The sequence below is a fragment of the Phascolarctos cinereus genome, unplaced genomic scaffold, assembly GCF_003287225.1.
Source record: "Phascolarctos cinereus isolate Bilbo 61053 unplaced genomic scaffold, phaCin_HiC Scaffold_4;HRSCAF=312, whole genome shotgun sequence".
Lineage (NCBI taxonomy): Eukaryota > Metazoa > Chordata > Mammalia > Diprotodontia > Phascolarctidae > Phascolarctos > Phascolarctos cinereus.
In genome coordinates this window covers 520,787,494-520,814,967 of record NW_027555847.1, presented here as the reverse complement: position 1 = coordinate 520,814,967, position 27,474 = coordinate 520,787,494, and the positions used below count along the sequence as shown (strand labels likewise).

The following is a 27,474-nucleotide window of genomic DNA, read 5'->3' as shown; positions in this document are numbered from 1 at the left end:
AAATGCCCCCTCACTCCAGATGAGCCTGTTGACAACCACACCTTCTGGGCATCCTTATATGGGTGGCATGCTCCTCCCCAAGTATTTCCCAACCATTTGAATCAAGCAGCTGCATTTCACTGACAATGTTTCAGTCTGACTTCCCATTTCTTGCTTTAACTCAGCTCAAAAAGGGTACAGATAAACATTGCAAAGTTGTCTCCAAAGAGGGACTAACGTCAAAATCAATTTATTAGAGCATTCAAAAGAATGTTAGGTGTTAAACAACAGATAAGAACTTCTGTACCTGGGACGAAAACTCCTTGAAATGAAAAAGGTAATCTATTTATAAATGTCTTGCTTTAAATCAGATTTAAACTCTCAAAATCTATGAATTCTTTTTAAAATGATGCAGTTTATATCACCTATTTCTCTAAACCTGCACCAGAAACTGCTTACCTTTTTTTAAATGGATATGAAGCCCAAATACTTTCATCGTCTCCTATCAACCATCATTTTCATTGGGTTTGTCATGAGGATAAAACATTAGGGCCTAGGGGAGCAGTGAGAAAAAGGAGAAAACAAAACCAATGGAAGGAGCTTGGTTCCCCACAGCTGAGGAATTATGTTAGTCATTCAGGAACAGCATCAACAATTCTCATGAACACAACCACTTTTCCTCCCATTTCTTTAATCATTCTGTCTTCTTTAAATTTTTTGCAGTGTCTGTAATCTGCAGTCTATTTTTTTCCCCTCTCTGTGAATATACTCGATTCACGAACAGCAGAGATAGATATGCTGATTTTGAGAAACAGAGTGGTTTCCTAAGCAACAGTAGCTTGCTGTCTTTTCTCAAATATTTTTTATACCTCAAAAAAAAGTATTTACTTTCAATTTCAATGATTTTTTTTGCTAATCTTGCCAGAAGCTGACAGATGTGAATACTTTATCATTTTGACTTTCCTAAATGTATTACTTTACCTCTATAAATAAATATCAGAATGTGTAACACTATAACTACTCTGGCCCACCATTGCCTGATAAATAGATGTATTATATTTCACCCTCCTTTGGGGTTATCTAGTATGCTTAAAAGGACTGGGGGCATAATTCCAGATTACTCTCCAAAATGGTTAGATCAGTTCACAATTCTACCAATGATGAATTAGTGCTCCAATTTTTCTACATCACCTCCAGATTTATCACTTTCCTCTTCTATCATTTTAGCCAGTCTGGTAGCAGGTGTAAAATGACATCTCAAGGTTGTTTTAATTTGTATTTCTCTCATCAATAATGATTTAGAGCATTTTTTCATATGACTATGAATTGTTTTGACTTCTTCGTAAACTTGCCTGTTCATACCCTTTGAACACACATGATTGTGTCTAATGGTAGTCATCGTGGGGGAGGGGGAAAGAATTTAAAAGAAATTTACGTGATAATTTTGTTGAATATTTGAAAGGAATAGCTAACTGCATATAGCAGATTTGTAATTTCATATGCAATCATCTTTTTTTATTGTACTATGTTATGGAAATGCTTGTTTTATTCCATAAATTAGAAAAGATGGTGAGTGGAGGTCTAATCTCTACCATTGGCTTAATCTGCCATGGACTGTGTTCTCTCAATTTTAAGAGCCCACAGCATCTCAGTTCCAATTAATCACTTCACAGTCAGATTAGCTTTTACAAAGGAATATTTGCTTCAAAAGCATAGCAAGAATAAAAAGGCAGACATTCTTTCCTCAATACACGGGGTGGGGAGGGGGCAGGGCAGGGCAGGGGAGGGAGGAGATATAATATCCTATACGCTTCTGTTGGTTTCTGAGGAGAGGGAAATTGGGTTCACAGCATAACTAGTTCCTATATAGCCATTAGTTAGCACTGGCATTATAAGCAACAAATTCCAAGTCCAAAAACCCTTGGACTAGTAACCCAGAGTCTTTGATTCTCAGGACTTCTTTGATAGAACAGCATTCACATTCAGCTTTAAATTCTGGCTCAAAGGTCACTATAGATTGAATTCCCAGGTCCAGGGACTCCACCTCCTGCATGTTGAGCTAAAAAGAACCAACATAACATACACAGTTCTCACTTGCCATATGTAAACAGTTCCACAAACCAGCAATTTTTATAGAACGTGAATATGCCCGAGGACATGGGGAAGGGACGGAGAGAGACAGGAAGACACTCACCTGTGGAGGTAGGGGGTGGGCATAAGGTTCAAGGACCGAGGCACAGCCAGTCACATAGGGGCCTAGCCATGAAAGGAAGAAAAAGGTGGGAGGGGCAGACACATGAGGGGACAGACATGGACATAGACGGAGAGGACAGACAACATGCAGTGGGTCTAGGGACAGACACGTGGTACCCAAGTGAAAAAGGACAAAATACATGCAGGGATGGACAGGCACACAGGTGAGTGGAGTGGGGCAAAGGTGTCATCTCTTTTTTGGGACGTCTCAAGCCAAGCCCCCAGTCCAGCAGCAGGTGGAGTCTCTCCCCATATCCCTTCTGCTTGCACTTAGAGAGTTTTTATTTTAAGGGGGGAGGAAGTTGGGAGGCCACAGAGCACCTACTATATAGCAAAGTTAACATAGTTTTTTTTTTTGGTGGGGTGGGGGAGGAGTGCAGATTTCTTTCAGAATTCTTTACAAAGTCGAATTTGCATTATGCAAATTTACATAAAGCAAGAACAGTCTGTAGAGGAGGAGGAAGGTGTGTCTCTTCCCCCAACTCAGTATAGGTGAACAAGACTTTCATCCCTGGATGTCACCTATAAAAAAGTAATGTTGTCCCAATCTGGTAGTTTAAAAGATATAGTCAGTTTAAGCATGTTATTTTTACATTGCTATTAAGGTTTAATCCTGAAGAGAAATTACTTGTTAAATATTTTGCCTGCATCACTATTGATATACAGAAATTGTATGACCCTGGACAAGTTACTTAACCTCTAAGTGTTCTAGGCAACAATCTAAATATCTTTGTCAGTAAAAGGCATGTATCTTTATGGGCAACTTAACCTCTGAATGTTCTGGTCATTGCTTTATGTATCTTTAAACAAGTCTTTGTTCAGTCATTTTTCAGTTGTGTCTGACTCTCTTTCTAACTTGGTTTGGGTTTTCTTGGCAAAAATAGTAGAGTGGTTTCCCATTTCCTTCTCTAGCTCATTTTACAGATGAGGAAACTGAGATAAACTGGATTAAATGACTTGCCCAGGGTCACATACCTATTAAGTGTCAGAAGAAAGATTTGAAATCAGGAAGGTAAATCTTCCTGACTCCAGGCCTAGTGTTCTATCTGCTGTATGACCTAAATTGCTTCCAACCAATAAGCTCCTTTAGGAAAGGGACTTATTTGTTTCCAAGTGTCAGACATTCAGTAAATGATTGTCAATGAATGAATGATTCAAGAGAAGACGTAGTAATTCAGTTCGTCAAATTACAGATTGTACAGCTAGAGGTAAATGGAGAATTCATGGGACTAATTTTTTCAGTTGAGGTTCATTCATACACAAAATCTGTTGAACCAACTGTTTCATCTAAGGTGCTTTTTTCTGTTTGATTTTTTGCAGTACATGGTTTGCTAGCCTATTCTAAGCAAGAAGACTTGACAGCACACATACACGTACACACAGAGTCCTACTCATTTTTCAAGGTAGAAATATTTCTATTTGAGTCCATTATTTCTGTGTTGGGACTTAGCAACTTTTTCAAAAGAGATAAAAATAGTCAGTGATACTGAAAAGAAATAGGCCTAAATTATAGGCATCACAAGTGAAGACATTAGGCTTGATTTGCGACATTTAGGAGTGGGAGCAGGGAATAAAGGATGAAGGATTCAGGGCAAAAGAGACACATCCTTCTAGAAAAATAAGGATGCAAACAGAGACCCAGTCATTGTAGGGAGGCCTTCTTCAGACTATAGCTATCTTCAGACTACAACAGTAAAAATCCTGAAGATGCACCAAAACCTTCTAGTCATAGAATAGTCAAAGTAAACCAAGATCAGAATCATAGATTTTGAGAGTTGGAATGGACCTTAGCAGCCACCTAGTCCAGTACAAATGCAAAACAAATTCTCATAGCTGAAAAGTGATTATCTAGACTTCGTTTGAAAATTTCTGAAGTAAGGGAACTAATCACTTCCCAGAGCAGTCCGTTCAACTTTTGGGCATCTCAAATTGTTATTGAGTATATTTTTTTCTTCCTGGCATTAAGCCAAAATTGGCCTTTATGCATTTTCCTCTCCACCTCCTCCCACCCATTGCTACATGTTCTGCCTTCTGAAGACAAACAGCACAGACATAATCCTAATCCACATAGCCTTTCAAGAATTTGAAGACAGGTATTGTGTCCCTGAAGTCTTCTTTTCATTAATATTTCCTTCAATTGATCCTTATATGACATATACTCAAGGCTTTTTGCCTACCTGGTTGCCCACCTCAGAACATTCCCCAATTTTATCAATGTATCTGTTAGAGGTTAGTGATTCCTCAGAGATTTCTTCCTTGTTCAACATAGAGATAAATGGATTCTGTCTTCTAAACTTCAGAACTTCCCATCTAGAGAAAGGGGGGACTAGAAGTTTCATAGGGAAAACTGGTGTTTCCCTCTAGTACATCTGAATGGGTTCCCATCTCTGACATCAAAGAAGTTTCAGCCATTCTAAAAAGCAATTTAGAATTATGATAATAAAACAAACAAAATGTACATACTTTATAACCCAGAGATCCTATTGATATGTACAGGCACTAAAGAGGTCAACGATAATAAGGCCTAGCTTACACTAAATCATTTATAGCAACACTTATTTATTAGGAAAGAGCTGAGGGAAAAAGGTAAACATTTATCATTTGGGGAATGGCTAAAAATTGTGATATAAGTATAATTATTGTTGTTCCATAAGAAAAATGTGAACTGAATCAAAGAAAATTATAAACTGTATACATGATGATAACAATATAAGGAAAAGAGTAATAATAACAAAAATAAAAACCAAAACCTGAATAATTATAATGACCAAACTTGACCCCGTAGTAGAGATAAGTACCTCCTTTCTATTTTGCAGAGGTTGGGGGATATGGATGTGGAATATGACATATACTGTGAGACTTAATTGATGTATTGTTTAGTTTCACTGAACTGCTTTTTATTCCTCTTTCTTTTAAATTTCATTATAAGATGAATCCATACTCCCAAAATTATAGTTTACAAGCCCCCACCAATATGTTTACCTTTAATAGTCAGCCAGAGGACATAGTTCAAAGGAAAGGAAATAACTAAAATAACACAGCAGGAAAAATAATGAAATCATCAACAAACATTTGATGTTGAGTCATTTCAGTCATGTCTGATTATGACCCCATTTGGGCTTTTCTTGGCAACTATGTTGGAGTGGTATGCCATTTCCTTCTCCAGCTCATTTTCCATATCAGGAAACTGAGGCAAGCAGGATTAAGTGACTTGTCCAGGGCCACACAGTTTATTGGTGTCTGAGGCCAGATTTGAATTTAGGAAGATGAGTCTCCTGACTCCAGGCCCAGTGTTCTATCCATTGCACCAATGTGTCAGACATTCATTCTAAGTACTTTGAATACCAAAAAAAGGCCAAAAGAAAAAAAAATCTGATCATTCTCTAGGAACTCACAGTCTATTGGGGGAGATAACATACAAACATTTACTTACAAACAAGATATACAAAAAATAAATATGGGTAGTCTCAGAAAGAAGGTACTTAGATTAAGGAGGACTAGGAAAGGCTTCTTACGAAAGGTGGGGGACTTTTTTTTTTAGCTGATACTTAAAGAAAGCCAAGAAATCTAGGAAGTGGTGAAGAAGTAGAAGAGAGTTTTAGGTATGGAAGGGAATCAGAGAAAACACTCTGATTCAAGAGATAGAGTATTGAATGTAACAGACTGCGAAGAGGCTGCCAGTATCACTGGATCATAGAGTACATGGAGGAGAATAAAGTGCATGAAGACTTGAAAGGTAGGACAGGGTCAGGTTATGAGGTGGTTTGATTTTATAGTTGAGCCTAGAGGTAATTAGGGATCCACTGGAGTTTATTGAATAGGGGCATAACATGGTCAGACCTGAACTTTAGGAAGATCAGTTAGACGTAGAGGATGGACTGTAATAGAAAAAGATGAGGCAAGGACATCAAAAAGAGGTTACTGTAATAGACCAGAAGTGAAATGATGAGGACCAGGACCAGGTACATGACAGTATCATCAGAAAGAAGGGGGCATATGTGATGAATGGCAGGCCGTCACAACATACAGGTTATGAGGAGTGAGAGAGTAAAGATTTGAGGATATTATCGAGGTTGTGAGCATGGATGACTGGGTGGATGATAGTAACCTTGACAGTAGTAAGGAATTTTAGGAAAAAATACTAAATTCAGATTTCGACATGTCAAATTTAAGGTATTTACAGGATATTAATTTTGAGATGTCAAACAGGCAGTTCTTGATGGGAGAGCCAGGTTAGGGCTGAACATATAGGTCTAAGTATCATCTTCTTAGAAATGATAACTGAAATGATAGAAGCTTATCAGATCACTAAGGGGAGCATATAAAGGTACAAGAGAAATAGATAAGGATAGACACTTGGGGGACATGAATGAATAGTGGAAATGGCCTGGAGAAAGATCCAGCAAAGGAGACTAAGGAAAGAATAAGATATAGGAAGAGAATCAGGAGATTATTGTCATGAAAACCTATGGAGGATTTAAGATCAATAGAAGAGGTTGAATAATGGTGTCAAAGGAGGTAGAGAGGTCAAGAAGAATAAGCGCTGAGGAAAGGCAATTTTATTTGACAGTTAAAAGATCATTGAGAGGGACAAAAAATGCTGAAGAAAATAATAACTTAAAAACAGAATTGATTGAATGGTTAAAAGAAAAAGGTTCAAAACCTCACTAAAGAAAAAGAAGTGTTTAAAAAGCAGAATTAGTTAAGTGCAATATAATGACTCCATGAGACATTAAAAATCCGAATAAAACAAAGCCACGAGAATGCAAAAGTAGAAGAAAATGTGAAATATCACATTGGAAAAACAACTGACATGGAAAATTTTGCAGAAATAATTTAAGAATTATCAGACTGTCTAAAGTTCAAAAAAAAAAAGCTTAGACATAGTATGTTAAGAAATTATAAAGGAAAACTGCCCTGATATCTTAGAACCATAGGGTGAAATAGAAATTGAAAGAATCCACTGATCAATTCCTGAAAAAGATCACAAAATGAAAACTCTCAGTAATATAGTTAAATTCCAGAGGTGCCATGTCTGGGAGAAAATACTTCAATCAGATAGAAAGAAATCTTTGAATTACTTTTGAGACATAGTCAACATTGCACAAGATTTAGCAGCTATCATGTTAAAAGAAAAAGGTGCTTGGTGTATAATATGCTGGAAGGCAAAAGAACTGGGATTACAATTAAGAATGACCTACTCAGCAAAAATGAATATAATCTTTAAAAAGATTTAATGAAATAGAATACTTTCCATCATTCCTGATGAAAATACCAGAGCTGAATAGAAAATCTAACATTTAAAAACAAAACTCAATCATAGCATAAAAAAGTAAACATTAAAGAGAAATAATAAGGGACTTAATAAGGTTAAACTATTTACATTTCTATATGGGAAGATGATATATGTAACTTCTAAGAAATTTATCATTATTACGGAAGTTGGAGCCTATTCAGGCAGAGTATATGGGTATGGGTCTATTGTGTTGGTATAATCTCAAAAAAATGGAGGGGGGAGTGAGAAAGATGGATGCACTAGAAGAAAGGAGAGGCAGAGGAAAAATAGGGAAAAGTGCATCACATAAAAGAGGTGAGCATGGAAGAGTTATTACAGTGGAGGGGAAGATGGCAGGGGAAGGCAATACTTAAACATTATTCTCATCTGAATTGGTTCAAAGAGGGTAGAATAAACAAACAAGCAAATAAATAAATACACACACATACTCAGTTGGGTAGAGAAATCTATCTTACCGAAAGGGAAGTAAGAGGGAAAGAGGATAAGAGAAAGAAAGAGGAGTGATAAGAGGGAGGGCAGATTAATGGAGGCAGTGGTCAAAAGCAAAACAGACTTTAGATGAGGAACAGAGTAAAAGAGAGAGAGAGAGAGAGAGAGAGAGAGAGAGAGAGAGAGAGAGAGAGTGAGAGAGAGAGACAGAGACAGAGACAGAGACAGAGACAGAGAGGAATAGAAGACAATAGAATGGAGGGAAATACAATATAATTGTAACTGTGAGTGTAAATGGGATAACCTTAATAATTAAATGGAAGTAGATATAAGAATTATCAGAAACCAGAAACCAACAATATATTGTTTACAAGAAACACAGTTGAAAAAGAAAAACATGCATAAAGTTAAAATAAGTAGCTAAATCAGAATCGATTATGCTTCAACTGAAGTGAAAAGGGCAGGGTAGCAAGAATGATCTCAGGCAGAGCAAAAGCAAAAAACAGACCTAATTAAAAGAGATAAGCAGGGAAACTATAACTTGCTAAAGGGCACCATAGACAATGGAGAAATATCAATACCAAACATATGTACCAAATGGAAAAGTCATTGGAGTTATAGGAAGATATAGACAGTAAAATTATACTGTTGGGGAACTTCAATCTACCGTCTTTCAAAACTAGGTAAATCAAACCATAAAATAAATAAGACAAAAAGTTAGGAAATGAATAAAATTTTAGAAAAGTTAGAAATGATTGACCTTCATATAAAATTAAATGAAAATAAAAAGGATTCTTTTTTTGCAGCTGAACATGGTACCTTCACAAAAATTGACCATGTATTATGACATAAAAATACTACAACAAAATGCAGAAAAGCAAAAATAGTAAATTTACCCTTTGAGGACCAAAAGATGAATATGTAGATAGATAGATAGATTGATAGATTGAGAGATAGATAGATAGATAGATAGATAGATAGATAGACAGATAGATGGATAGCCAGCCATGGAAGCATAGATCAAAAATTAATTGGAAACTAAATAATCTAATCCTAAAGAATGAGTGAGCCAAAGAATGAATCATAGAAACAATAAATAATTTCATCAGAGAATGACAAGGCAACAATTTTTGTAATATAGTCAAATCAGTACTAAAGGGAAATTTATCTCTCTAAATTTATATAATTTATATTTATATCAATAAAAGCAAGAAAGAGCAAATCAATGAATTGGGCTTGCAACTAAGAAAAACTAGAAAAAGAAAAAATTAAAAATTCCCAGTTAAATGCCAAAAGAGAAACCTTAAGAATCAAAGGAAAAGTTGATAAAGTTGAAAGTGAAAAATGTGAACCAATAAATAGAACTAGGATTTGTTTTTATGGAAAAAAAACAGTAAAATGAATAAACCATTTTTATTGGGAAAAAAAGAGAACCAAATTACCAGTATCAAAACTGAATAAGGTGAATGCACAACTAATGAGGATGACATTAAAGCAATTATTAGGAGCTATTTTGCCAAATTATATGCCAATACAACCAGCAATCTAATTAAAATGAAGAAATAACTACAAAAGTATGAATTGCCCAGATTAAAAGAAGATGAAATAGAATACTTAAATAATTCTATTTAGAAAAAGAAATTGAACATGCCATAAATGAGTTCCCTAAGAAAAAATCCTCAAGACCAGATGGATTGATAAATGAACTCTACAAAGTATTTAAAGAACCATTAATTGCAATATTATGTAAGCCATTTGAAAAGTCGATAGGGAAGGATTCCTACCAAATTCTTTCTATGAAAGATATAGTTTCATAGGAAGAATTTGGTAGGAATCCTTCCTTATATAGGGAGATCAAAAACAAAGAAGAAAACTATCTGCAAATTTCCCTAATGAATATTGATGAAAAAAAAATAATTAGAATACTAGCAAGGAGATTATAGCAATATATCACAAAGATCATACACTATGACCAGGTGGGATTCATACCAGTTATTCATTACTAGTCAAATACTAAGAAAACTATCACCATAATTGACTTCAATAACAAAAACAACAATGCTCATATGATTACCTCAACAGATACAGAAAAATCTTTTTGACTTGTTCTACTAAATACACTACTTATTCTACTAAAAGCAATGGAAAACATAGAAATCCATGGCACTCTTAAAGGGGGTAAACTAGAAAACTTCCCAATAAGATCAGAAATAATACAAGGATGTCCAATATAACCATTATTATTATTATTACACCAAAATGCTAGATATAGTAACAAGACAAGAAAAAGAAATTGAGGGATTAAGAATAGGCAATGAAGTAACAAATCTATCACTCTGTGCAAATGATATGATGGTATAGTTAGAGAACCCTGGAGAATCAACTAAAATAACTATTTGAAATAATTAACAATTTTAACAGGGTTGAAGAATACAAAATTAACTCACATAAATCATAAACATTTCTATATATTACCAACAAAACACAAGAGTAAGACATACAAAGAGAAATTCCACTAAAAAACCACAGACAATATTAAATACTTGAAAGTCTACCTGTAAAAATAAACCCAGGTACTTTATGAACAAAAGTATGTGAGAGTTTTCACACAAAGGCATAGCTAAACAATTGCAGAAATATTAATTTCTCTTGGTGAGCCAATATAATGAAAATTAAAATTAAAATTCTACCTAAATTAATTAACTTATTCAAACTATCAAAGAATTATTTTATGGAGCTAGAAGAAAAATTATAACAAAATTCATCTAGAAGAACAGAAGGTCAGGAGATTCAGGAGAATCAAGAGGGAAAATGTGAAGGAAGGCAGCCTAACAGAACCAGATTTTTAAACTATATTGCAAAACAGTAAGGATTAAATTAATCTGGTACTGGCTAAGAAATAGAGTGATGGATCAGTGGAACAGGTTAGTAAATAATGTGTAGCCATAAATGAGCATAATAATCTCACATGTGATAAACCCAAAAATCCATGTTCTTCAGGCAAGAATTTACTATTTGGTAAAAACTTCTGGAAAATCAGAAATTAATCTAGCAGAAATTAGGCATAGACAAACATCTCACACTGTGTACCAAGATAAGGTCTACATGGGTGTATGATTTACAAATAAAGGGTGGTATCAGATCTATGCATAAAGGAAGAGTTTATGGCTAAATCAAAGATAGAGAGGAACATGAGATAAAATGGATAATTTTGATTACATGAAATTTTAAAAACGCAGAAACAAAACTAATGCAGCCAAAATTACAAGAAAAACAGGACACTCAAAAAAATTTTACTATATGTTTCTCTGATAAAGACCTTATTTCTCAAATATATCATGTACTGAGCCAAATTCATAAAAGTAAGAGCCATTCTCCAATTGACAAATGATTGAAGTCCAAAATCGATTTTCATAAGAAAAAATCAAAGTTATCAATAGACATCTGAAAAATCTATCAATCACTAATAAGAAGAGAAATAAAAACTAAAGCAATTCTGTGGTACCACTTTATACTTTTCAGATTGGCTAAAATGGCAGAAAAAGGACAAATGCTAGAAAAGGATACAGAAAAATAGGGACACTAATGCACTGTTGGTGGAGTTGTGCACTGTTCCAAACATTCTGGAAAACAATTTGGAATTATGCTATAAAATTGTGCGTACTCATTGACCCAGCAATAACACTATTAGATATGCATCCCAGAGAGATCAAAGAAAAGTGAAAAGATCTATATGTACAAAAATATTTCTAGCAGCTCTTTTTTTGTGGTGGAAAAGAATTGGACATTGAGATTGTGCTCATCAATTGGAGAGTGGCTGAACAATTTGTGGTTTATGATTGTGACGGATCACTATTGTGCTATAAGAAATGACAAGGGTGATGGTTTCAGAAAAACCTGACTAGAGCAAAGTGAAGTGAACAGAATCAGAAGAACATTGTATGCAGTAATAGCAATATTATAAAGATGATCAACTGTGAAAACCTTAGCTACTCTGATCAATGCAATGATCTAAAATAATTCCAAGGGACCCATGATGAAAATTGCTATTCATCTCCAGAGAGAGAGAACTGATGAACTCTGAATGCTTTTTATTGCTTTTGTTTTTATTTTTGCAGCATGGCTAATATGGAAATGTATTTTGCATGCACAATAGTTACCATATTGCTAGCTTTCTTGATGAGTGGGGAGAGAGAAGGGGGAGGGATAGAATTTGGAACCCAAAATAAAAATAAATAAAAATAAAAATTGAAATAATAATTTTTCAAAAGAGAGATCATTGATAACTTAGAAGAGAACAGTCTCCATTGGAATGGCAAGGTCAAAAGCCATACTGTAGAGAGTTCAGAAGAGAGTGAGAGGAAACGACCTGGATGCACCAATCGTAGACAAACTTCTCAAGGAGTACACATACAGGATGATTGTTAAAGTGACAGACAGACCAAGTTTGGCTTTTTTCTTTTGAGGATGGGGAGAGATGGACTTTTTTCCAAGCAAAAGAGAAGCAGTCAGTACGGAGGGAGCAATTAAAGATAAGTGAGAGAGTAAGGATAAAAGAAAGGACATGCTTCTGGAGAAGACAGAGTGTTATGGAATCACTTGTTTAGGTAGAGGGTTTTGCCTTGTCAAGGAGAAAGTCCACCTCTTTATATGAGGCAGGGTTAAAGGAGAATATACTGGCAGAAGTTATCTGGGTGATAGGAGATGAGGAGGAGAAAAGACTGAGCTTTTAGCTAATGGCCAAATTTTTTTTTGGTGAAATTTAATAGAAGGTTCTTAGCTGAGAGGATGGGAAGAAGGAGCAATGGGTGGTTTGAAGACAGAAAGAAAAGGTTTGGAAAAGGTGCTGTGATGAATGGGATAGGAAATTGGTTAAGGAGGTATAAAATGGTTGTCCTGCAGCAATGAGGGCCCAGTTGTTATTAAGGTGTATAAATTAGTAGTGGACCAGAATGACTTTGTGATTTCCAAATTTGTTCAGCGGTACATAAAACACGGTGAAGGCAGAGGATGGTGGGAGTTACCTAAGGCTGAGGTGTAGTAGAACAAGACCAGCAATAAAGTCAAGGGCCCTTACTCCTTTAGACTTACAGAAGAGCACAATGTTGAGTTAAACTATTTCATCAAGGCATCAAGATGGGGAAGAGAGCAATGCTAACAAAACATCTCTCCCATAGGTGTGGGGAACATTGTCCCACAGCAAAAGTAAAAAATAGGCACACATTTGTGGAACATGTGGCAAAAACAATTCACACCTTAAATACTACAGGTCCCACATGTCAATCCTTACAGGGTAATGGAGTTTTTGCTGTTGTGACTTGATTCACTGGACTTCCTGGATTTGCTTCTAGCTCAGCTGCTATCCTCAGATAAGGTTTTACTTCTTCTGAAAGAGGACACCTTATCCTATATCCAGCTGATGCATGTACAATTCTGATCTCTGAAAGTTTTAGCTCTGTGCCCAAATATCTTCTAGACAAGAGGCTGGAAAGTGGTGTCAGCCCAGCAAACATATGCCCTTAAGTTCAACCTTTACAATTGATAATTCTTCTTGATATTGGAATAGGAACCCTTTGTGAGAGACCTAACTCTAATTTAAGATGACTATCCAATTTATTTTCCAAATATTTACCTCTTCAGACTAGGTAAAAATAGACAGTACCCATTTGCCAAATATCATCAAACAACTCTGGAATTCAGAGGGGTTTTTTTTGTTTTATTTTTAACTCTCCTCTCCTCTTGTCCATGTAAATGACTGAGTCATTTAAAAGCAATCCATGCCCAAGGAGCAAGGTTATTATCCCTGCTGTGTGACTGCTTTCCTGGGTTCTTCATATTGAACTGAGCTACTCAAAGTTTCATACTTTTATAAGGTACAAAAAAATCCACTAAGTATGAAAGGGATATGACCTTTATGAGGTGAAAATTCTGCCAATTCATGTCTGAAGAGGTACATCCTGACAGAGAGTTACAGTGACTGGGGTGGGGGGAGGAGAAGGGCAGTGGTAAACATGGAAAAATAAAAGTGCCAATGAAAAATATTTTAAAACATAAAAGGTAGAGTCTTGTGGCACACCTGTAATCCCTTCTACTAGGGAAGTCTGAAGGTAGTCATTCCAACTCTCCCTCTGCCTTGCAACCCCACACCCTATTCTTTGTCCACACTGTGACCTCCAATTCCTCAGTTCTCTCCCAGACTATCACCCTGAACTAGCTATATGATCCTCTTTTCCCCATCTTAAATACTTGGTGATCCAGTCCAGCTCCACTCTGTTCTATTTTTTTGACTCCTTTGTCCTAGCAGATTGCCTCCTCTATAGTCTCCACTCATTTACATTCAATCTTCCCCTATCTATTGACTACTTCCCTACTGCTTACAAACATGTGCATATCTCCCCCATCCTCAAAAAATCCCTCACTTGATTCAACCAACCCTACTAGCTATGACCTAATCTCTCCTGCCTTTTGTGGCTAAACTCCTTGATAACATTGTCTACAACAAGTGCGTCCATTTTCTTTCCTCTTACTCTCTTCTGAACTCACATTCAACCAAAGCTGTCTTCTTGGAAGTTAGCAGCAATCTCTTAATTCCATCTCAATGAAATATCTCTCCTCTGTCATTCTTATCACTGGCCCTTTTTACCTCATTTCTGGAGGGAATTGCCTCTTAACTGGTTTCTCTGCTTCAAGTTTCTCCTCTCTCTAATCCATCCTTAACACAGCAACTGAAGTGATCTTCCAAAAGTACAAATCTGATCGTGTTACTCTTCTGCTCTATTGACTCTTTGTTAAGATATAAATTCTAGCCCCAGGTTAATTACATATTACTCCCATTATTCACTCTATGAGTCAAATTGGCCTACCTGTTTTTGGGTATAATATACCATTTCCCATTTCCATGCCTGGAAAACATTCCCTCTTCACTTCTGTTTTTTAGAGTCCCTATCTTCCTTCAGAACTCAGCTCAAGTGTGATCTCCTGGATGGGGACTTTACCTAATATGCTTCACTTCTATTGGACCCTACAGAACTGAATATTTACTTTTTATATATCTTTTCTTTACTTATTGTACACGTTGTTTTTCCTGATAAAATGCAAACAACTTATTGAGGACAAGGACTATTTTGGTTTTTGCTTTATATCTCCAGTGCTTAACACAGTGTTTGACACATAGTTAGCTCTTAATAAATGCTTGTTGATCAGTTAATTGATGAAAGCGTTTATAATTCAATTTCATTTACACTTTTCCTTGAATTCCAGGATGACTGGCTTTGAAAATGACATGCTTGTAGGCAATGTGTCAACAATGCATGTAAAAATTTTGATAATTTGAATTATGAGACAGGAAAGTTAGTGCCTACCTGATTTATAAAAGAAAGTCTGCTATATTCAGTAACATTCAAGTATTAGGAATTTTCATTACTATTCCTCTGGCAAAATGAAAATATTCCACAAGCAGTAATATAAAAAACAACCAAACTGAAGCGACATTAGTTGTTATTGGTCCACCTGAAGTCTAGACATAGCATTAAGTCAAGTACCCCAAGGATTTGTTCCAGGCTAATTAAAATTCAATAAGTAGAATGGTAAATACACTAACCAAATTGCAAAACCACATAGAGGTCACTTACATCCATAGAAAATGCCATTTAAAAGTAGGACTCTACCATGGCAAATGAGCTTGTAGGTGAAATTGAAATGATATAGCCTTCTTCGAAATCAATATGCCTTCAACCAATTTCAATATCATGCCCTAAGATGGGAGTCTAAAATTTGTATGCAAGTCATATTTTATGTTCAAATTAATGTATAATCAAATTTTAAGTTATTTCTTCTTTCAAAAAGATTTAGATGTTAAGGCCAATAGAACTGTGAAATTAACTTTACTAATCCTAAGGATCATCCTCCTCAGCTTTCATACAGAGCACTTTGTTCTAAATCCCTGTAGGCAGCTAGCTTGCACTGGGACTAGAACCAGGAAGAGCTAAATTCAAATTCAGCCTCAGGCTGTGTGACACTGGGCAAATCACTTAAACTCTCTTTGCCTCAGTTTCCTCAAGTGTAAAATGGGAATAATATCTCCTTCACAGAGCTGTTGTGAGATCTCGAATGAGATAATATTAATAAACCACTTAACACATATTAGGTGCTACATAGATGCTATTGATGATGATATTTTCTATTAAATGTGTTTAAATTTGTTATATAATCCCCTTCCTAGTCTTTAAGCTCCATGTGGGCAGAGATATAAACTTACTATTTTCCCTGGTATCTAGAATGGGGATCTTTATACAATAGGTGCTTAATAAAGGTTTATTGAATGGAATATAATGTAATTTGCATTACCACTATGAAATAACACAATTTTTGAAAGTTTGGCAATTTGGAAGAAAAACTAAGAAAAATAAAACCTATAACAAGAAGGTTTGTAAAGATATCAACATACAACTATAATGAGGACAGGAATGGATCACTTCTCAGGAAGCTGAGCATATGTGCTGTCTTCTGGTGATACACATACCCTGACCTTTTGCTAAAATACATACACAACCAGGAACTCCTGTTTGGTCCTTTGATCCCCATAGCTCGAGTATGGTAATGAAAATGGTAACCATGTATAGAAAAAGTAGATCAGTTTGACTAGAACAGAACATATATATAGGGGAAAAACAGAAAATAATATAGAAAAATAGGTGTGAAGTAAATTTTGAATGCCTTTATAGTAGTATCTATGTCTTTCTGTAGCTCTTACTACATTACTATCACTATCCTTTATCATCTTTTCAAATTACTTAGGTGTGGAGCTCTTATTAGCATCTTACAGCATTGTTTTTACAGTTGTTTGGTTTCATGTCTTCTCTTCAAAACTAATTATTCATATCCATTTATTATTCATTTATTGGGAAAAGGTTCTTTGTGGTATCATATACTACAACTTGTTTAGCCATTCCCCAATAGATGGGAACCCCCCTCCCAATTTCCAGTTCTTTACTACCATAAAAATAGAGCTGCTATAAATATTTTTGTACATAGAGCTCATTTTCATATACAAATATATATATATACATATATGTTTATATCTATCTACCTATCTATCTATATCTATATGTCTCTTCCCAGAATGACTGGATCACTTCACTACTCCACCAATGGGGCGTTAGTGTTCCAATCTTTCCACATCCCCTCCAATATTTGGCCTTTTTCTTTTCTGTCATATTAGCCAATCTGATAGGTATGAGGTAGTACCTCAGAATTGATTTAATTTGAATTTCTCTAATCAGTAGTAATTTTGCTCTTACATATTTCTGTTTCTGCAGTGGGCATTCCAAATCCTTATTAAGAGATTTTGGAGGGAAAGATATTTTTCCCCTGGTTTACCACTTCCCTTATTATCATATAAGTGTTATATCTTATGGGGATGAAGGGAAAGAATTTGGAATTCAAATTTTTAAAAGAATGTTAAAAATTGTTTTTTATGTGTAATTAGAAAAAAATTTTAAATAATTCATCTCCTACACACATATGAATCTGTCTTTGAATTCATTTTATGTTATGATATTTCAGATCATACCTATTTTGAATTTATTATGAAATATGGTATGAGGTGGTGGTCTAGGTCTACTTCCTGCCAAACTGTTTTATAATTTTCTCAGAAAGTCTTAGCAACTATAGAAGTCATTTTCCTCCCTAGGTTATTCATGTTTGGGGTAAATTGAACACTAGGTTGTTGAGTCCTATTATATCTTATTTTCCCTTGTCTAATATGTTCCTACTTTTCAATTTTTTAACCCATCACAAATGATTTTGATGTTTTGTTTTGTTTTCACTTTTTAAAAGGCAATTTGAAGTCTGGGAGTACTATTCTCTGGGAGAAGTTTAAAATCATTAAAGAAGCTTTGCAATTTCTTGAAAGAAACCAGCCTAGTTATCTCCTCCTGTCTAATTTCAAGCCCAAACACCTTAAAATTTTACTTTTTAAAAAGTTAACTATCATGATAGCACTAATGGATATATATGCATATGTACTTGTATTGCATATGAAAGAAATATCTCATATTTACAGAACATTTATAGCAGGTTTTTTTTTTCAAATAGCAAATACCTTGAAGGAAAGTGGCTGCTCTTATTAGGGGATGGTTTTAAAACATGGTGGTATATGAATGTAATGGAATATCATTGCACCACAATGCATTATAAATAGGAAGTCATAAAAATATGGGAAGACTCATTTGAATCCAAAATGACTAAAACAAGTCAGAAAAACAATTTAAATAATGAATGAAAATAGGTAAAACAAAACGTTAAAAGATTTCAGACCTATGATCCTTAAATAACCAATTATGACTTCAAAGGACTTAATGGTGAATTATGCTTCCCAGAAATCAGTAAAGAAAAAAATGGACAATGGGTGAAAATGAGCCATAAATGTTCAGACATAAGCAATATGTGTAATTGCAATCTGGGGAAGGAGATAGTAGGGTCTTTAGGAAGTGATAAGAATGTATTAAAAAAAAAAAGACTATCAAGAAAACCTTTTTAAATGGCCTAACTTGTTGTCCTTTTGCACTGCCCACCCTAGATAAACATCCTGAAGAATTAGGTCTCTGGGTGATCTATCTAACTGCATGTCCTTATCTGTATAATAAGCATTCTTCATCCACTTGTTGTTTTTCCTTTGTGGCAGTTAGGCTAAATGCTTTTAAACAATTACAGCTCTCTTCTAGAAGGGACTACAATGTTCTGGGAATGATGCAATTGGTATGACATCCTCCAATTTAAACAATGAACTCAGTTATGTAAAATAAAGCAGGAACACTGAGAAGATCTCTTCATCCATAGCAAACCCTTCTCAATTTAGACTTTTAATAGTTAAGAGAATAGGGAGTTAATTATTATCTATAATTTGCCCTTGAGTGCAAGTTACCAGGACCAGGCAAACTTTATATCAAGGTATGTATAAGACAACTGGCAGATGTAGTTATTGAGTTACTGTTAGTGATCTTTGACAGATCACTGAAAATTGGAAAGGAAAGGCTAAATTGGAAAGGGAAAATACTCTATTTCTAAAAAAATATGGAAGATATGAATCTGAAAATGAGACCAGTGAGTGAACATCTAGAAAAGGGAATAGTTACTACAGAGAGCAACATGGTTACATCATGAATAGGTCACAGCAAATTGATTTGTCCTTTTTTGACAGAATTCCTAAACTGGTCAACCAGGGAGGTGCTGTAGATAGTTTATCAAATACTTTGCTAAAATTTAGATGGCATTTCAGGCTATTCTTGTGGAAAAGGAAAGATGGGAGACAAAAAGTCATTTAGTTGAATTTGGAATGATTCACCTGACCTAAAAAGTAATCATTAATAGTTTTAGGACATCTGTGAAAGAGACCTCTTGTGATATGTCCCCAGAGATTTGGATATGGACGTATGTGGCATTTAATCCTACATCCCCTCAAGATTTCCCCCTATATTTCTTCCTTTCAATAGCCAAACTCCTGGTTTAACATTTCAAATCAATATTTGGACAAGAGGATAGATGATATCTTTATCAGAGAACATAGCCATGAGAAGCTAAGTTCATTTGCCACTTACGTTCAGCTTTGGGATCATGTTTACTCCAGCTATCTTCTGTCCTGGTGCTGCTGCTGCTCTCCTACTGCTATTTCACCCACTTAAACAAGATCTCCAGAGATTTTGTCCAGGAGGAGCTAAGGTTGACTTAAACCTAAGGCTCTGAACTCCTTTTCTGAAAATTTGTTTCTTCACTTAGCCGTTCTCTGACCTGCTCCTGCTCTACCTTCCAAATCAGATGGAGACCATACCCAGAAGAAGTTCTTCTACTCTATTTAAAAATTCTGCCATAACGTCATGCTTTATTTACCCTTGCTAGGCACTACTCCCTTATATGATACCTCTCCAAATAGAATATAAATTCCTTGAAAGCAGGGATTATCCCACGTTTGTATTTGTATCCACAGTGCTTAGCACAGTGGCTGGCCCATAACAAGGATTTAATGCATTTTCATTTCTTTATTCACTTTGCCCTGGTTTTCTCTATGACTCTGGCAAACACCTTCAGTAGGCATTCAACTCTCTTTTTTATCTCACAGATATTAATGATAAGAGAGTTATTTGATAAAGTTATTTCTTTTATACTTTAAATGGAAACATAATTTTGGTATATCTGTGGAAGACATCTTTTTGGAAGATAGCTTTTTAGGAACAATTGCTTTGCCAAATTTAAAGAAAAAATTATAGACAAATAAGGAGCGTGAAGTCTTGTGTTTTCTATATCTTTCAGTCAATTGTTTAGTGTAGAGATGTGATCTACTGTGATATCACTTGTGAAAGCACAGTTCTTCCCAGTTAATAGCTTCATTAAAATGCCCTTCATAAATTTGTACAATATTATAAAAATTCCATGCAGATAGGAAAGTAAGCATATAAGTTGTTGATGCCCCTATGATTGTCCTTTTGGAGAAGATATTATTAGGTCCAAGAGATTTTTCTCATGCCTTTGATCCTTTCCTCCTTCAGATAAACTTATGAATCAATCCATCATCTCAAAATTGTTTCCTTTAACATGAATATATATTCAACATATTGGTCAATTTCAGCTGCTTTTCTTCAGTCATAAATCAACAAGCATTTATTAAGTGCTTATTATGTGCCAGACTGTGCTAAATTCTGGGGATACAAAATGTTTCTCAAGGAACAGGGCATTGTCTTTATTCCTGTTGATGCTGTTTCTTTATTCCCTAAAAACATATTTGGGAACTGTATTGTGAATTCTAAGTGGGATAGTTTAACTATCTTTGACAGCATAAAATCCTTACAAATCTTTTCAATTTTCCTCATTTTTTCATATCCTTCTCTTTTCATCCTTAAAGTCTCTCAAGGTGACTTTGCTTAACTGGGTCTCTTGCCAAGCTTTCCTTAAACTTGTTTTACTTTTTCCTGCTATTCTCAACTTCATGATGGAATGGGGTTTATAGTCTTATATCTCCTTTGTCTGTGAGAGAGAATAAATTACTTTTTATTCTCTGAAAGTGTTGGCTGTGATTGCTATATCTCTCTGTTACACAACTAGATTATCTAAGCCACGAAGCTTTTAAGGCTATTTTGGTCTAGGCAACCTATTTATACTATTTGTGATATATGAACTTCAACCTCTATATGTTATTCATATATATTCTTTATGTGTCATTTTTCCTCCCATATAAAATATTTCACAATCAGTCATTTGTTTATATAAAGCTAAATGGAATTGTTTTTAAAGCATGCAAAATTGTATTTTAAATTTTTTTCTGTAATACCTTTTATCTTTATTCTAACATACCAATGTTCTGATTATATCACATGCAAATAGCTGTTTCAGGAATGACCCCTTTCCAATGTTGTAAGGTATAATAGATTTCATTTTTTGTGATGTCTAAGAGCTTTCAATTTTTTTTCTTGTACTGTTTATAATCAGTATAATAAATCTTTAGTCCTTCTCATTACTCATTTCTGATCCAGATTGTCTAACTTCTTTTTGGTAGCTATCCTCATTTATTCCCATCTACACACTGAAATCACTATCAAAGGACAGGTTTATTTAATTTGGAGGTTCTTATAAACGGTCTTCACAGATTTCTTCTTCTTGATCATCCACATAGAAAATCTTGAAAAATAAAAGTAATTGAATAAATTCCTAAGTGATTTATTTATTTTGCTTAACATGTCAGAAGTAATTACATTTACATAACATCAGTTCCCTAAATGGTCAGACTCTAAAGTTTTGATTAGCCATTAATTGTTATCCACATTTGGACAGCACCCAACTGGCAACTCTCAGATAAGCATATCTATCTACAAATGATAATGAGTTTCAGAATACTAGTATAACATTTGTGTATCAATATTTATGGAGAATTTTTTTTAGAAATCATGTTTTTCCATTAAAAAAAATTTGCAGAGAAGCTGCTTATTGTCATAAAAGAATGCTGCATTTCAACCTGAATATGTGACTAGGTAGCCAAAACACATATATAGTTTATATAGGACTTTAAGGTTTGCAAAATGCATTACAAATACTCTTTCTTTCTCTTTCACACAACAACCATGGGAGGTGAGTGCTATTATTATTCTTATCTTACAAGTGAAGAAAATGGGACAGAGGCTAAGTGACTTGCCCAGGGTCACCAACTAGTAAGTCAGGTCTTTCTGAATCTAGGCCCAGTGCTCTAGCTATTATGCCATCTAGGCTCCTCTAGATACATATCATAAAATGTCATATAGACTTTTGTTACAGAAAATTTAAAATCTTATGTGCAAAAAGTAATGAATTTATAATGAAAAGCAAGTTACAGAGTAGGAAACAATTTTTGCATATGAGAAAAAGATTTTCAAGATATAGAGAGTGACAATACATAAGACCAACACCAATTTCCCAGTAGATAAAGAATATGAGCAAATTATTTTTAAAGAAGAAGTGAGAGCAATAGACAACCTTATGTGAAGATGCTCAAAATTACTATGAATAATAGAAATGAAAATGAAAAAGCCACAGAAAAAAACATTTCCTACCCTGAAAGTTTACAAAGATGATAAGAGATAGAATAATATTCTAACTGTGGGAAGTCAGTAAAAAATGAAATAATCATTTATTAAACACCTACTATGTTCTAATCACTGTGCTAAGTGCTTTATAAATATTCACTCATTTGGTCCTCACAACAACGCTGGTCCTCACAACACTCTGGAGAGTGTATTTATGCTCTCCATTTTATAGTTGAGGAAACTGAGGGTTGTTAAAGGTTAAGTGACTTGCCCAAGATCACATAGTTAGTAACTGCTTAAAGCCATATTTGAATTCAGGGCTTCCTGAATCCAAGTCCAGCACTCTAACCAATGCTTCACCTAGATGCTTCTAAGTAAGGCTGATTTATATGTGAACCTATGAATTGGTCCAAAAATTTGTAGGAAGAAAATTAGAATTATGAAAGAAAAGTAACCACTCTTTGACTCAGAAATTTTACTATTAGGTATGTATCACAAGCATGTAAAAACAAAAGAAAAATCATATACACACCTATGTACATATATCTGTCTGTCTATCTACCTATCTAGGAATACTTTTTATGTTCTCAGAAAGCAAAGAAATTGGAAACAAAATGGGTACCCATTGGTGGGAAAATAGTGGAGCAAACTAAGTTATGATGATGTAATAGTCTAATATAAGACAAAATAAAATTTTTAAAAATCATTTGTTCTTGAAGTGGTAAGCTTCAATAATCTGGAAAATCATCTAGGTGGAACACTTCATTCACCACAGATAACAAACAAAATGTCAGTTTAGTTCAAGTTACTGACAAAAAACAAATCAAAGTCATAATTCTGATAGCCATACTAGTTCATCCACATTATCCCTCCAGGTTGATCTTTGCCAGAAGAAAAGTATGATTAATCAAGGCTGTTTCCTGCTGAAAAGAACAATCTGCAGAGATTTTTCTTTTACTTAGCAGTTTAGAACAGTGGTCTCCAGGAAGTTTCCAGAGCCTTTTCCCTCAGTTCTAGGGAAGGGGGCCTAGTAATCCAATTATAGAATTCAGGGATTTTTTTTTCTACTTCTTGCTAGCCAGTCTCAATTCTTATTTAGAACCAGGCTTCTCAATAATCTCTGTTCCAACCACAATCTTTTTGTTCTTCTCTCTACTGACAGAGAGTTTCTAGGAAAAAAGATACTGCCATTTAAATAGAACAGTTGTTGTAAGAATAAAATTCTTGTGAATAAATAATACTTTGGTAAACATGATATTATTGCACCACATTTCAATTCCATCTTAAGTAGATCATTTGTCACTGAGACCTGACTGCACTGCTAATGGGGCTACCAAAACCAAGGCATAAGGAGGGACATTATGAAAGGGAATGAATTTTGCCTTTATATTTTGCAATAGTCAACTATGTTTTAATCTCATTTCAGCTAAATGTACTGCTAAATGTGCATAAATGAGAGTGATAAGTTGGCATCCCAAACTTAATGTGATCACATTTTTTAAAGGACTGAGAAAAATAAAACATAATTGACACCCCTGGGACTGTCCCTAAACAATGTCTCAGGTTTCCTATGAGAAAAGCTATAAAAGGTAACTAATACCATGATCATTTGTGGGTATGATAACATATAAGCAACTAAATACCGGGAATCAGAAAAGAGGTGTTTTCAAAAACATTTTAGGTGACACAGAATTCAGATCTCTAGATATTTAAGATCCAGGAAAAACATGTCTAAAAATCTGGGTGAAATCATGATTTGAAACCTTCAAATTTTATTTTCACTTTATTACATTTTATATCATTTTATTTCTTCATTAGATCTAGAAAGGATAAAATACACAGTTTTCTGACATCAATTAAAAAATCATCTGGAATCGTTAGGCTTTTTGTATGTGTCTGGGCGGGGGATGTAAGTGCATGTGCAAGTTTGTGGGTGGGTGGGTGTCTGTGCATGCGTGCACATAAACACAAGTATTAAATCTTTCCTTTCAGGCCTGGCCATAGCTTTAAATGACCAAATGTTCTGCCTCAGCAAAAGACAGTATTCACGATATCTCATCCTCCATAGAGCCAGGAATCAAGCTAATAAAATGAGTATTTTATTGCTCATATAATGCAAAATCTGTGACATTAATTCCATAGAGTGTGTTGTAGAGGCAAAGGGAAACTTAGTCTATTTTGACCAACAACGTTTTCTGTTGAGTTTGTTCCCTTTGGACTTTCGAGGCTGACAAAGAACAGGATTTACAGATAGTTTGGTAGAGATGCTGAGTCTGAGTGGTTTGGAGTCATCCTTTACAGGACTCTAAGGAAAAACTGTATAATGAACTCATCATGAAGTGATGTGATATGATGTGATGTGATGTGATGTGATGTGATGTGATGTGATGTGATGTGATGTGATACAATAATTAGGGCTTATCCATTCAGAAAATATGACCTACCACTTCCCACTCTCTATCCCATAACAGTATAATAAGGCTTTTCCTTAATAAATAATTTTCCTAATAAATAACGTTCCTAAAAAATAATTTACCATTAAATTTTCCTCCTCGCCTCCAGTAAGGTATTTCTTACAACATGCAGAAAGAGCATTAGGCTAGTCAGAAGACTGAGGTTCAGGTCCTGGCTCTGCCACACATCAGATAGGTGATCACAGCTTCTGGCCTCATTTTCTCCATCTACAAAGTGGGGTGATCATACATGACCTTTCTCATTGAGGTTATGAGCCAAGTAGTGCTTTGTAGGCTGTGAAGGTCTGTGTATAAATATGAGGCAAAATAGAAGAAGTAGTCAGTAGTTGTAGCTCTGAGATGCAACATGAAACACTGAATAAAGAGCTAATCTTGGAATTGGGAAGACCCCAATTAAGGTTCTTCTTTTAACACATACTGGCTATATGGCCTTAGGCAAGCCATTGAACGTGTCAGTTCCTCCAGGCCACTCTTTAAGTAGCAGAATAGTTGTGGCCCAGCATTAGTACAGGGGATTTTCTCAAGGGGAGTTTCCTCTACCACAGCGATATGATATAGTATAGATGATCCAGACATCAGATCTGAGAAGACAGGATATACATAAGAATGGCCAATGCCTTTAACTACACCTTCATTGTTCAGGATTCAGATTAAGGTCTATTCCATACTTACTGTGTGACTCAAGCAACTTAACCTTTCTAGGACAGAATTTTGTCATCTTATCATAGCATTGATTTTTAGTTGAAAGAGTCCTCAGAGGGGACTTTGGGCATTCAAGAGTGTCACTGACCCTTTTACTAATTAATAAAATGATTAATTACCCAAAAATTATATCCCTCAAACTTTTTAAATGTCACAGATTACAAAGGAAACCAAATACATTACAACAGCTTTAAAAAAGTTCACAGACCTTAGGTTAAGAACCTTTACCCTTAAGCATGAGCAATATCTAATTGGTATGGTTTTTTGCTGTGTGGTCTCTATGTGTGTAACATGTATACACATATACATGCTTTATATATGCATATATATACATATATATGTGTGTGTGTGTATGTATGTATTATTATATATATACACACACACATATGTATATATGTATGTATCTGTGGGTGTGGGTGTGTTCCAGATGACTTCTGAGGTCCCTTCCATCTCTGTGTCTATGATTCTAAGAGATCGCTTAGGATCTTTAGGACCTCAGAGATCATTTGGTCAAACTCCCCCATTTTACGGATTAGAAGACTGAGGTCCAGAAAAGGAAAATTGTTTGAACAGGCTCACATGGATAATAAATGGAAGAGCCATAGTTTGAATGTAGGTCCTCTGATTCCTGAGCCAGTTTAGATTGGAAGCTCCATACGGACAGGGTCACTAAATACAGTACCTTGTATAGTAGGTGCTCAATCAGTATTTGTGGAATGAATACAGGAGCAATTGCCTGAAATCAAGGGGCTGAATTGTATAAAGAACTATTCAAGCAGAGCAGTCTGGACCATTGAATAATGAACTATACCCCAACGTGATCAGAGTAGAAGTGGACTATTCCATTGAGAAAGCTTTTGAAGTATGGAGCAATGTACCCCCCTGACATTCAAAACAGTTTACCCAGGAGAAGTAGATATAATGATATCTTTTGTATCTGGAGTTCATGGTGACATTTATCCTTTTGATGGCTGCCATGGCACCTTGACTCATGCCTACGCTCCTGGCTCTGGTATTGGAGGAGATTCTCACTTTGATGAAGATGAAAGTTGGACAGCAGGCACAAGAGGACACAACTTGTTCCTTGTTGCTGCTCATGAATTTGGCCATTCACTGGGTCCTGATCATTCTAAAGATCCACAAGCCTTAATATATCCCAACTACAAGGGCATTGATCCCAGGCGATCCCATCTTTTTCAGGATGATATCAAAGGCATTCAGACCCTCTGTGTAGGTCCAGTGAATCATCCTACTAAGTCACTAGAATTATCCTCCAACTCCACCATGAACCCAAACTCTGCAGTTCCTCCATGATACTTATGCTATTACTACACTCCAAGGAGAAATATTTTCTTTAAAGGCAGGTTCTTAGGATGGAAACAGCCCCAGAATCCAGAAGTCTTTGATTTGCTTTCCTTATTCTGGCCATCCCTACCATCTGGCATTCAGGCTGCATATGAAATTGAATCTAAGGATCAAGTTTTTCTTTTAAAGACAAATGCTGAGTGGTCAGTGGAATGAATCTCTTAGCACAATATCCCAAGAACATCCATTCTCTAGGCTTTCTAAGCTATGTGAAAAAAGTCAATGCAGCTGTTCATAACCCCTTTGCTGGAAAAACTTATTTCTTTGTAGAAAATAATTATGAGAGGAGTCAATCAACGGACAGGAGTTATGCCAGACAGATTGCTAAAGCATTTCCAGGAATGGACCTAAAGTGGAAACTGCTTTTTACCACAACAGACACTACTATGTTTTCCAAGTTGCCAAGCCACGTTACTCAAGTTCTGAATAG

At 35.2% G+C, this 27,474-nt stretch overlaps 1 pseudogene; it reads left to right on the top strand.

Annotated features, from left to right (window-relative positions):
- The first annotated feature begins 2,289 nt into the window (after positions 1-2,289).
- On the top strand, positions 2,290-27,474 carry LOC110207840 (macrophage metalloelastase pseudogene; annotated as a pseudogene).